Source organism: Protopterus annectens, chromosome 6.part0 (assembly GCF_019279795.1).
Source record: "Protopterus annectens isolate FY-2018-M chromosome 6.part0, PAN1.0, whole genome shotgun sequence".
NCBI classification, from domain to species: domain Eukaryota; kingdom Metazoa; phylum Chordata; order Ceratodontiformes; family Protopteridae; genus Protopterus; species Protopterus annectens.
Window position 1 is genome coordinate 1,943,403,014 of NC_056737.1, and position 12,614 is coordinate 1,943,415,627.

The following is a 12,614-nucleotide window of genomic DNA, read 5'->3' on the forward strand; positions in this document are numbered from 1 at the left end:
TGAGAAAAAGTAAAAAGCAGTTAGTAATTATTTCATTAATTTAATATGGCAGTTAGGTATGTCCCGAACAACCCATAGCACATGTACACCCCTTGTCACACACACGAATATGAATGTTTCCTTAAAGTTGGGGTAGTAGCAGCATTTTATAATTGGAGAACAACGTAAAACAGTAATCTTATCTCACACGTGATGCAGTCATTTGCCAAGTAAAATAACCAACAACCCAGGAAGTGTCGCACAGATAGTCTGGTCATTATTTATTAGTGCTTTTCTTTCTGTCTGTTAGCAACACTACATATAGGTATGAGAGGAAGTACCTAACAAGTTATTTAATTTATTTATTTATTTATTAACATTTGTTGATTGTGGAAAGACCTCCAAATGAGTCTGTTATCTTTATCCACTGTACAATGTAGTGGCATTTCTACTGACTAGGACAAATATGGCCAGGACACCAGGGGGCACAACTCTACTTTCAAGTACCATAGGATCACTAAACAATATCCAAACTGTCACTTAAACCAGGCTGATGCAACAACTATTTAATGTGTCATCTGTAGGACATTATCTCATAGGTGAAGCATCCCCCTTATGCTGCGCAACAGTGTTAGAATTTGAATATGTATCCCAGTGCCTGGTGGTAAATACAGTCCACAATTTGCTATTTTTTTCTGGCTTCAAAGGTATATATACTATCTGAAAAGCTATTTTATATCATTAAAAAAGGAGAATTAATTTAATTTGTTGTTATAGTGTTACTCTGCTGTTTTGTATATATGAAATGACGTTTGTATTGCATAATGGGATGACAAATGTAATTCAGAAAAGAATATGCAACTTATGATTCACAGCAAGGGCTATGCAGTATTAGTAATAGTAGTCTGTATGTTTCCTTTTATTTTGACAAAGCAAAAAAATGTGTTCGTAACAGTGCATTTCATAAACAATGAGAGAAGTAGTCCTTTTATCCAATCAGTACAGAGAAAATTAAGACGCAGTTGATGAACCAGCAAAATGCTGTTGTCTGTTTTAATTATATTTATGAACAGCTATAATACTGAAATAATATAAGTGCAGAGTCTGTTGACATGTAACTGTTCTTTAATATCCATGAATTTCCAAGAAAGTAGTATCAATGGTTTTATTTTATTGGACTTTAGTAATGCTGCTGTACTGTAAGCAACTTCATTTTTAATTCAGTATATAAAACCTAAGGCAGTGCGGTTCAAATCCTTGCACTCAACACATTTAAATACATATATTGCATTTTAAATTTAAGGCAAACACACACACACACTCACACACACACACACACACACACACACACACACACACACACACACACACACACACACACACACACACACACACACACACCCACACGTACATTCATTCACACAGATCTACCAAACAGCAAACAAACACCCATGGAAACACTCACCCATTCATGCATGCACGCACACGCACTCACACCTAGATTCTCTTTTTCCTCCCTAATCCTCCCAGTGTGACCACCCATGCAAACACACACTCTGATTTCATTCATGCTCCTACAGACATGCGTACTCACACAAACACACACACACACACACACACACACACACACACACACACACACACACACACACACACACACATGCACCCTAACATACCCTCCACCCCCACATCTTCTTTTCTTTAATTACTTGCACCACTACTGCTGACATATTGGTGATATTGGTGAACAAGTGACCTCTATCTTTTTTATCATAATAAAAATGTCATTATATCATGCCAAGCAAAATACACATGCACAGAGATGTGATAAAAACAACTAACTTGCTAGTACAATTATTATAAAAAGTGTAATAAGGTACTCCATAATTGATTCCAGTATAACATATCAAGCTTACCACATCTGCCAAGTTTAAATGTTTGTGAAAGGTAGAAATCCAGTTGTCCTGGACAGTTTTCCACATTTGAAAAACTAATGCAATTGTTATTCCAATAGAATTCCTAATGCATTCCCACATTGTTGGAGAACAGCTTAACTGATTTTGTTGTATATCCAAAAGCCCACCTTTACCTTTGTGAAACCTTGATGATTATGGCCAATGACCATCTTGTCCAGTCTGTTGGAGAACATTTTGGCAAAAATGTTCAATTTGGTCTGAAGCAGTGGAATGAATGGGCCAAATATTGCAGGCTTCAGACGAGTCCTTAAGGGGCTTGGCTAACATAATAACTATGGCCACAGTTGTGCCCTCTGGGAAATATCCCTGTTCATTAGCCCCTGTATAAAAATCCATCAAATGTTTACCTAATTCCAGTTTAAATGTTTTTAAAACATTCAGAAGGTAGCCCATGCAGTCCCAGTGCTGTTCCTCCTCATGGAATGTTTACGGCCCGATGAACCTCCTTCTATGTAACTGCCTGTTGTAACAAGACTATTTGCACTTGAAATAACCATTTTGTGAGAGGCCCACGAAAAAGTATTAAGTGCTATATCAAAATCATTATGTAGTTCTTTAGTAACCATTTCATATTCAGTGGCCAACATACCATTAATTATCTTGAGCTCAGGATGATTCTTCAGACCCCAATGCTCAGTTCCTGCTAATGTTCCTTATATTTCCTTGCCAACATTTTATGCGAGGAAATAATAATGAAAAAAAAAATGATCTCTCCCGTCTGTCTGCTATATACTGGTAGAAAAACAGTCTTGCTTCCTTTCTCAATTCCTATAGCTCCCATCTGTTCTCCTTCTCATGAGATGCTTTAACCTTTAACTTCTCTTCAAGAACTTTGTTCTTTCCCTCAAATCCTCAAAGTATTTATCCGTTTCCCTGTGTTCTTCTTTCTTGATTTAATTCATTTAATGCCTACCAAATGCCTTAAAAAGTTCCCAGCTCTGCACCCCACTATTTCCATTGTCTTTTTCTACAAGCAAAAACATTCCCATTGAGCTTTTAAGCTGTCTTATGAACCTCTCTTTGCTTAGTACCATGGAGTCCAACTTCCACTGACAAAAAGTAGAGCAAAGGGCATCATGAGAGAAACTTTGTCTAATCAGTACACAGTCAGATAGTGATGTCTACTCTATATCCGTTTCCCCTAACTCTCCATATGGCATCCCTATTCGTAAACCACATGTCCAACCTACTGGCCCCGCCCCCTCAAAACTAGTGAACAAAAAGTTTCATCAGATTTGTCCATATTGTAGGCTCTGCAGACATCTCATAATCCATATTCTTTAATCATTGAACTAAAAAATGAGAAATTCTGTGGTTTCAGCTCAGACTTGTGAGACTATTGCCACATTAAAGTCCCCCCCCCCCCCACAACTATAAGGGAATTATGAGAGACAACCTTGTACAATACCTTACTAAACTCCAGAAGCACCCCTCCCCCCATCATCATTAAATCTGTAATAATTTCCCAGCACTACCAGACCAAAGCTCACATTCATTAGTAAGATAATCAATCTCCCCATTTTGTCAATCAATATGACTCTGCACTACCTGTCAGTTCAGACTCCTATGTAATAAGATGGCAACTCCGCTTTCAGATGAGGTGGTACAGCTGGTGAACTTAATCCCAGGCCATGTTAGCCAAAACACTTTGCCATCTTGTCCCTAACTTTGATTTCCTAAAGGATCACTGTATGGGGGAGAACCTACAACTGTGGCCATAGTTTGAAACAGCAGCTGATTTGATGACTGTGAATATCCTCTAAACATTTCAGCTTAAATATGCAACATCCTGATTAACCTGTGAGCCATATTCCTTCCTCCCTTCCTTACATAGGTTTGCAGCTGAGCATTTCTATACGTCAAGTGATCCTTTAATGCTACCAGTTGGTAAGACACACAAATACTACACAAGGGTGCATTAAGTATAGTCACACTCACAACACACACAAGAAAAAACAGTTTTAACTTAAAAAAAACTCTGTCACCAACCCCACAAAATGAGAAATAAGCAAGAAATAGAAAAGAAAAAAAGGAAACAAATAACTTCTGGCCCCTTTGTAACCCAAGCAAATCATACCAGAGATGAGTGTTTTCAGTAATAACAAGAATCTGCACCTCTTAGTCACTGTTCTCCCAGATGACCAAATGGTGACTGAACAAACAAAAGTTAACTACTCTAGATTACATGGCATGTTTTTGCCTGTAAAGCTCTTAAAAAAAAAAAAAAACAGATCTTGGGAAGTCACTAATCCCCATGGAACATTTGTCCAATCCCCTCCTGCCTTCATAACCCTTAAAGACAGGTTCTAGAGTATAATTCAAATCTGGTACCATAGCTGCTGAGTTTAAAAAATGTGCTGCTGTGCATATGCATACATTCCACCAAGACAACAAGAGCAAAAAGCACAAAGGAAAAAATAGTCATTGCTGAGGGGATAGCAAATGGGAGCCGGTTAGGGGATCATCCTTGTCATAGTCTTACACTCTCTCCACCCATGCATGTTCCATCCCAAAGATCTCCTCTGATGATATCTCTGGTGTGAAGACTCCATCCTCAAGCATTTCTGGCAGCACCTGAAACCTATTAGACAATGCCAGTGGCATGCTCAAATTCCTCTCCCTTGGGCTGCATGTTTTTCCAATTTTAAGAGATTCTTGGTGATCCTCTTTTCCCTCCTTATGTTGATGGGATTTCTTAGTAGATGCTGAGGGGGATCTGTACATTTTTTCCCAGATCCTGGTTGTGTTTGCTAGGATGCTGCCCCCATTGTGGGCACACAACTACCCTTGCCTTGGTTCTGCCCAAAAAGAAACTGTTTGATATCTTACAGAGAACTAAATGTATAACTTAATCCCCTTTTAACTAAAAAAAAAGTAGCTGGGAAAATGCAGCTGGACGATGAAGCCCAAGTCTTGATACCTCCCCAAATAAATGGCCATTGTCTTCCTGCGATTATACTGTATAAGGCTACACTGTAATCAGATGTGAGATGTACAGCATGGCCTCCAGTAGACAGTTTGGCACCCAAGTCCCTGGCCTGCTATAAAATACTTTCATGATCATTGAAATGTAGGCACTTTAGATAAAGTGCCTAGGTAGATTGTTGTTAAGAGATTGTGGGTTGATGCGATGTGCCCTTTTTGTCACTAGCAATGCAGTACTGCTCAAGAGTATCTTCAAGTCCTAACTAACAAGGCTGATGGGATTTTTTTGCTCTATGACTGAGTTTCAAGTCCTTTATTTCTTTAGTGAGTTATTGCAATCACCATTTGGTCTCCCATTGCTACTTATTGCTGTTGAATAGTGAGCTTAATGGCCGACAATTGTTTTCATACTTAGTAGTGAAAGTTTTTATTTCATGCACCTCCTCGGCTGTAGATCTGATTAAATTGGCTAGGACTTGGTAGTAACTTGATTAAAGTGTAGCTATCATTCTAAGTCTTTTGGATTAAGCACTTGGGCTTCAGACCAGTTGTTTTACATTAGGAAGGTTTGTGGCCTGCACTGTGGTGGCAGGACAGGTAGCTTACATCCTTCTAAGTTGTGAACTGCTGATTGAGGGCTCAGTGTCTGTTATTCTAAAAGTGTATTAGTTCGGGTTTAAGCACTTGGGCTTCAGGCCAGTTATTTTACATTAAGAAGGTTCGTGGTCTGCACTCTTGTGGGAGGAGAGGCTGGACTCTGCCCTTCTGAGCTGGAAATTTCTGGTTAAAGGCTTATAGTGCCTGCATATTTGAACTGTTTCTTACTGAAATTGGTACACCTTGTTTGCTGTAGCATAGACTAGATCCAGGCCTGCTGAATCTAGCTTTATTTGTATGCTGCTTGTGTGTTTGCTTGTTATTTCCCTGAAATGCTAATTCCACCTAAAATGCGGCTTTTCAGCGCTTCTGTGGATCCCTAGTGATATCTGCATTGCTTACTGTACTTATTTCCTTGTTTCACTTGAAAGAAAGTTACTGTTTGTCGTTTTTGCATTTAAGTTACCTGAAACACATTGCATTTACGTTACCTGGCACTTGCTCAATAAATCAATTATATAAGTCAGCACTAAAATATTAAAAGCACTACACCCTCACAAACTCCCCTTGAGTACCTCGTTCCCCATTGGCCCTTTTTTTCAATTATAAAGGAATTCCCAATACTATTCTAGCATGTCCAAAGGTCAGTTGTCAATCTCCTCTCCGGTCCAGCTGGTGAATCTGGGAATCTTGAGGCAATGTTACAACTGCCTCATGTACACAGACAACCCTCTCCTCCTCCCAACAAATTCCAACACATGTGAGAGATGCAACCATATAGTAATACTGGAGGCTAAGCTCTCTCAACTCAGTACTGGCGAAACCAGTCAGGAGGAGAAGGAAACCACACTCACTACAATTCCAGTCTCACATAGACCTACCACGACAGCAAACCAAACACATAAACACACAAAAACATACTCGGAGGCTCTAAATAAAAATCTGTCTAAGCAGCGGAGACCTCCAAAGCAGACACCCAAGCAACCGCTACCCCAAAACAAAACACGTGCAACACATAGCTAACAAAGCCAGTGTGCCGAACAGTCACAGCCCTTAAGGCTAAACAACACACCTGATACACTTGTAATAGGTGACTCTATCGTCAGGCACACTGACGTCCCGCACACCAGGCTGAACAACGAGAAGGTCACGGTGAGCTGCCTGTCGGGCCCTAGGATCCGCCACATAACACAAGCACTCAGGTCACTCCAAGGCAAGTACAAATATGACTCAGTCATTGTCCATGCTGGTGTGAATGACCTGAGACGTACCTCCCTGGACTACATGAAAAGAGACATAGAGGAGCTCTCTGAGCATGTAGCCCAGGCCGGTATGACCCTGACCTTGAGTAGCATCTTACCCTCACCAAGAATGATGCCACATTATGAAGACAAGATGATCAATTTCAACAATTGGCTTAAGTATTGGTGTCATTCAAAGAGGATCCAATGCCTGTCAGCCTGGGATGACATGCTCGACAAGCCACAATGCTTCACTAGGGATGGCTTGCACCTGTCACCCCTGGGCTTTCGAATATTGGCAAAGGCTCTTGCTAGCCCCATAGTGCCTTTTTTAGGCAAGGCTCAAAAGACAAAACCACCTCCATAAGTATCACAAGGGATAAGAAACTAAGAGTAATGCTACTCAATGCCAGAAGTCTAAACCTCAAGATGCACGCACTCGAAACTCTCCTTAGCATGGAGAACATCGATATCTGTGCAGTAACAGAAACCTGGTTCAAGGCTCCCGAGAGCACCCCAGCACCACCAGGTTATACCTCATACCATGCTTTTTGGCCCCAAAACTTGGACCATACCACAAAAGGAGGGGGAGTATTAATATTCGTCAAAGATACCCACACCTCCAGGTTGGTGGCACAGCACGAAGCATCAGAGACTATCCATGTGCAACTAACAGTGGGTAAAACTGCCTTCCAGTTTATAGCCTGCTACAGACCACCCTCCCAAACCCAGGAACCCCACTCGGCCTTCCTGAGAACACTGGAAAATATGAAGGTCTCTCCAAACACCATTATATTGGGCGACTTCAACTACCCAAACATAGACTGGGAGCATTACTCTAGCTCCAACACCCTAGCCCAAAGGTTCCTAGAATTTATAAACTCAAATGCTATGGAACAACTTGTTACCACTCCCACAAGAGGGGAAAAACATACTTTACCTGATCATCACCAACATGGGGATTCTATGCTCCAGACCAGAAGTGTATCCCTCACTGGTAAGATCAGACCATAAACTAATCTCACTGGATATTCACATCCCGAATCCACCCCCTGCCCTGAAAACCACAGTGAAAAACTTCTCTAAAGCAAATTTCACACTCCTCAAAACTGAGGTGGAATCCTTCAAAGCCCCCGGGACTGTGGAAAATACGGCCCAGACCACAGAATCCTTTATAAACGCATTCTATGAACACCTTCAGGAATGCATGGATCATGAAATCCCAAATAAAACCAAGACCTAATCCTCCAAAGGCAGACATCCTGTCTGGTAGACCCCAGCCATAAACAAACTATACAATAGAAGGAGGAAGCTACTACATGATAGAGCAAAATCCCAAAAAGGGAAGGCATCTCTGATCAGTATTAGCAAAAAACTACGGGCACTCATAAAATCGTCTAAGGCCAGCTTCGAGAGAAAAATTGCACAGGACACTAAGGATAATCAAAAGGCTTTCTTTAGTTATGTTAGGAACCTGGGTGGGAATTCCCAGATATGCTCAGAATTAGTCCAAAATGACAAAAAATACACCAAACCCACAGACATTGCCAACATCCTAGCTGACAGGTTCAGCACAAACTCCCCCCCCCTCCCCACCAAAAGGGCAAATATTTATCCCAGCAGAGTGCTGCCCCTCTGACATCTCAGATGCTCAGGTAAGAGCTGCCCTCTCCAAAGCAAAAAACACAGCATCAATGGGACCAGACGGTGTCCCAGGCTGCGTCCTACATGAACTCCAAGAAGAGCTAAACCCAAACATAAAACTACTGTTCAATCTCAGCCTTACTACAGGATATGTACCCGAAGAGTGGCGTACAGCAACAGTGGTCCCTCTCCACAAAGGTGGTGCCTCAACGGATCCTGGAAGCTATCGCCCCATAAGCCTGACTAGCTTGGTCTGCAAAGCTATGGAAAGGATCATCATGGACCTCATAAATAAAGATATTGGGGACCTACAGACACTGGATCCTACCCAGTTCGGCTTTGTTAAGTGCAGATCCTGCCTCTTAAACCTGGTTGATTTTTTTGAAACAGTCACCAAGGCCATTGACAAGGGGAAGGTGGTCCACACAGCCTACCTGGACCTCGCAAAAGCCTTCGATACAATACCCCACTCGGGCATTATAGATAAGCTCACCAGCTTAAATATAAACCCCTATGTCACTAGATGGGTTGCAAACTGGCTCAAGGACAGAACCCACATGGTTAGAATTGCTGGAGCCATGTCAGACTCCAAACCAGTTACAAGTGGCATCCCACAAGGCTCAGTCCTGGGACCTCTCTTGTTCGGTATATATTTCTCGGAGGTACAGGCCAACACGGAAGGACTGTGGCTGACTAAGTTTGCAGATAACTGCAAACTGGGTGCCATAATCAACTCTCCAGCAGACACAAGCATCCTTCTAAAGGGCCTCATAGAAACAGACAACTGGTGCCAGAGTCATGGCCTCAAGCTAAATGCCAAAAAGGGTATAGTCATCCTCTTTGGCAAAAACAAAGTGCCCACAAATTACCACATAGGTGGTAATCCATTAAGTACAGAAGAAGTAATTAGGGACCTGGGGACCCAAGTTGATAGCAATCTCTCATTTGACAGCCACGTGGCCAAAGTGGTTAGAAAAACATTTTATATAGCCCACCTAATCATGAAGGGATTCACATCTAGATCAGGGGAGGTCATCGTGCCTCTTTACTCATCCCTCATCAGGCCCATAATTGAGTACAATGCCCCTTTCGGGATGTACCTTATCAGACATCTGCAGCAACTGGAAAGACCCTAAAAGTACCTCACCAAGAGGATCATAGGGCTCAAACAGATGCCATATGCTGCCCGGTTAAAGAAACTCCAGCTCTACTCAGTGGCATACCGCCTGCTCAGAGGCGATCTGTGCCTGATGTATAAAGCCATGTCCAACCCAGAATTAATGGACATGCTGCACCTCAGAAAATCCAAATCCCATCGAGCTACGTGCTTGAGAGACTTGAACCTCAGCACTGAAATAAATAGGACATGCTGGAGGGACAGATTCATAACCCAGAGGCTCCCTTCACTCTGGAATAAAATCCCAGTCCAGGTTAGGCAGAGTCCCTCATTGACTCTCTTCAAGAGGAATCTTGATGAGTGGATGGGAGATCGTAGGTTTACCCCGGGTATCACTTCTGTGTCACTGTTAGACGGAGGCACAGTATACTAACCTCGAAAAAGGGCATAGCAAAATTAATTTAAAATGGGTGGCGAAAGCCAAACACACTCTGGCTAGGCTTGTAAATGCCCTAGGGCAGATAGCCTAGTATGAACCTATGAACCTTTGAACCTATGAACTTCTGTATAAATCCGGATTGCCTGAAGCTCATCCTATACAGTAGTACCCTTCCTTTCATCATGGTGGAGCTTTAGGCTAGTGGTTAGAGATAAGGGCCTGATGTTTGTAACAAAGCCACAAGAATCTTTAATGCTACTAATCAATCTTCTGATATACCAGATAGGTCAGGACCCAAAAAAGGCTTTTAACTTAGGAATTAGGAATCTGTATATTCCTGGCCTTCTTACTCAGTTGACTGTGTTGTAATTAGCATGTCTCCTCCATATCTGTGTGACCTCTGTCTTTTGAAGGTATTTACTTTTTCCTCCAACTTTGGAAATTTATGCAGCTGATTGATTGATTCTCTGAATCACTCAGCAGGATAAATCAGGAGCCACTGACCTTTCCAGGAGACGACATGGTGATTTAGCATTAGTTGCTCACCTGGAATACTTCATTAGATGTGATTCTGCCAGCATGCCTGCCCTCCATTGTGATGCTCCTGTTAGTGGGAAACTTTAACTGTAGGGCAGTTTATGAAGTTTAACAACTCAACATGACTGGGAAACAGCCATGATAAGGTTATCCACTCACAGTTAGCCTTTCTGAATCCCAGGGAATGAAGTAATTTGGAGATAATATAAGTTATGAAAATAAGGAGGGGTGAGGATAGGATTTTTGGAATTTTATACCAGCTTCTAGAATGTAACCCCAATCAACTCAATTGTAAACTCTTTCTGAAGACAATTCATGGTTTTGGAAAGCATAGCTTATCAATACTTAAAATGAAATGGAAATTTTAAGTAAAAAATATTTAACATAATATGCATTCTGAAAAAAAATAACAAATATATAATTTAACCCAGTAAGCAGTGTGAAAAACATAATTAACAAAATATATAAACAAGTCATGGTAAATGTGGAAAGGCTGTTTTAATTAAAGTCCAAAAAAATTTATTTAAAAAAATATAGAGACATCACTGGAAATATGGTTGATTGCCAAGTAATAGTGAATTTTTAGGGATACCGATTTACATTTATTAAAAAATAAATATGTGATAAAATTTTAGGAATTATACCCAGGATTAATTTTTGATCATTACCACAATTCTTTTGTAATTTTTATTGCTTTTCTATATGAGCAAAGTCAAACTAAATTCAGAGTGTATAACTCTGTATAAACCAATATCCCAATTTTACAAGTAGTTGTTTCTTTCGGCTTATTCCGGTTAGGGGTCGCCACAGCTGAACTCCCGTCCGCTAATGTTTGGTAGTGGATTTTTACGTGCCGAGTTACCAGCCCTGATGCACAACCTTCAACGAAGGCACGCCCATTCACACATGCCTCCACACAGAAGATGCTCTAGCTGAGAATCGAACGCGACAACATCTTGCTGTGAGGCAACAACGCTACCGCAGCACCACTACCGCGGATCCAATTTTACAAGTAGTAAATATAATAATAAGGAAATATAAGAAGAAATACAAGCTGTGATGAATTAGTTTTCTGACCTCAAACAACAAGTCGCATTAAATCTCAGCTCAGCTTTTAACATTTTGTTGTATTTATCCAGGAAAAAATGGAAAACATTGCAGTGATAATTTTAAAATTAAAATAAAAGGCAATTGGGGAAAACTAACCTTTATCATTTGAGATATTAATGCATATATGCATTACTATAAACAGATTAAAATAATGAACACATTAATCCATGATGGATTTCTGAAGTAAATTTTATGCATCTCAATACAGCCTTCAACCTTCAGATAATAAAAATCTAGACAGAGGCACTTGAAAAGTACAGATGACTGACCAAAATGTGACAGCTAATTAGCATTGTGTTTGCATACCTAATAGCATTACTTTACCTTCTTCTAGTAGGAGTATTGAATACTACCACATAGAAAGACAAATTTGAAAAATAAATGGCTAAATGATGCAAAATATAATGCTTTTTAGTAAGCTTTAACTAGGACTGACTACAGTAGAAAGTAAAGTAGACGGAAGGGAAATTAAGCCTGCACAAAGAATGCAATACAGGATTTATCAAAACAATGTGGGTAAATGGAGGATATCTGCGATAAGAGAATACATTTATGTCTTAGAACAGAGAGGAACACATTTTGTCAGTGGAACTAAAAGTTAAGGGTAGATGATAGAAATGAGGATGGCGTGACAGTGATGAGGATGACTCAGATGTCATGAATACTACTACATAAAGTGGCTGACATGCTGCTGCAAAGAAATGACTGGGGCACTTTATACTGGCAGCACAGAAAGGACAGCTTTGCTAGAGGAGTGACAGATGTGCAGAGTAATATGGTTTGAGAGAGCATCACTGTTTCCCTATCGGCACCATTTTCAGAAAATTAAATGTCCATACACACTGCAGCCAGTGCCAGTGCCACAGCCATTTACATGAAATGTCCATACACACTGCAGCCAGTGCCAGTGCCACAGCCATTTACATGAAATGTCCATACACACTGCAGCCAGTGCCAGTGCCACAGGCATTTACATGAAATGTCCAAACGCACTGTAGCCAGTGCCAGTGCCACAGCCATTTAGATGAAATGTCCATACACACTGCAGC

At 40.8% G+C, this 12,614-nt stretch overlaps 1 protein-coding gene across 2 annotated transcripts in view; it reads left to right on the forward strand.

Moving 5' to 3' along the window:
• The window catches only part of PDE1A (phosphodiesterase 1A), a 2,023,853-nt gene that overhangs the window by 695,055 nt on the left and 1,316,184 nt on the right, over positions 1 to 12,614 (forward strand). The gene's annotated exons all lie outside the window — the stretch shown is intronic.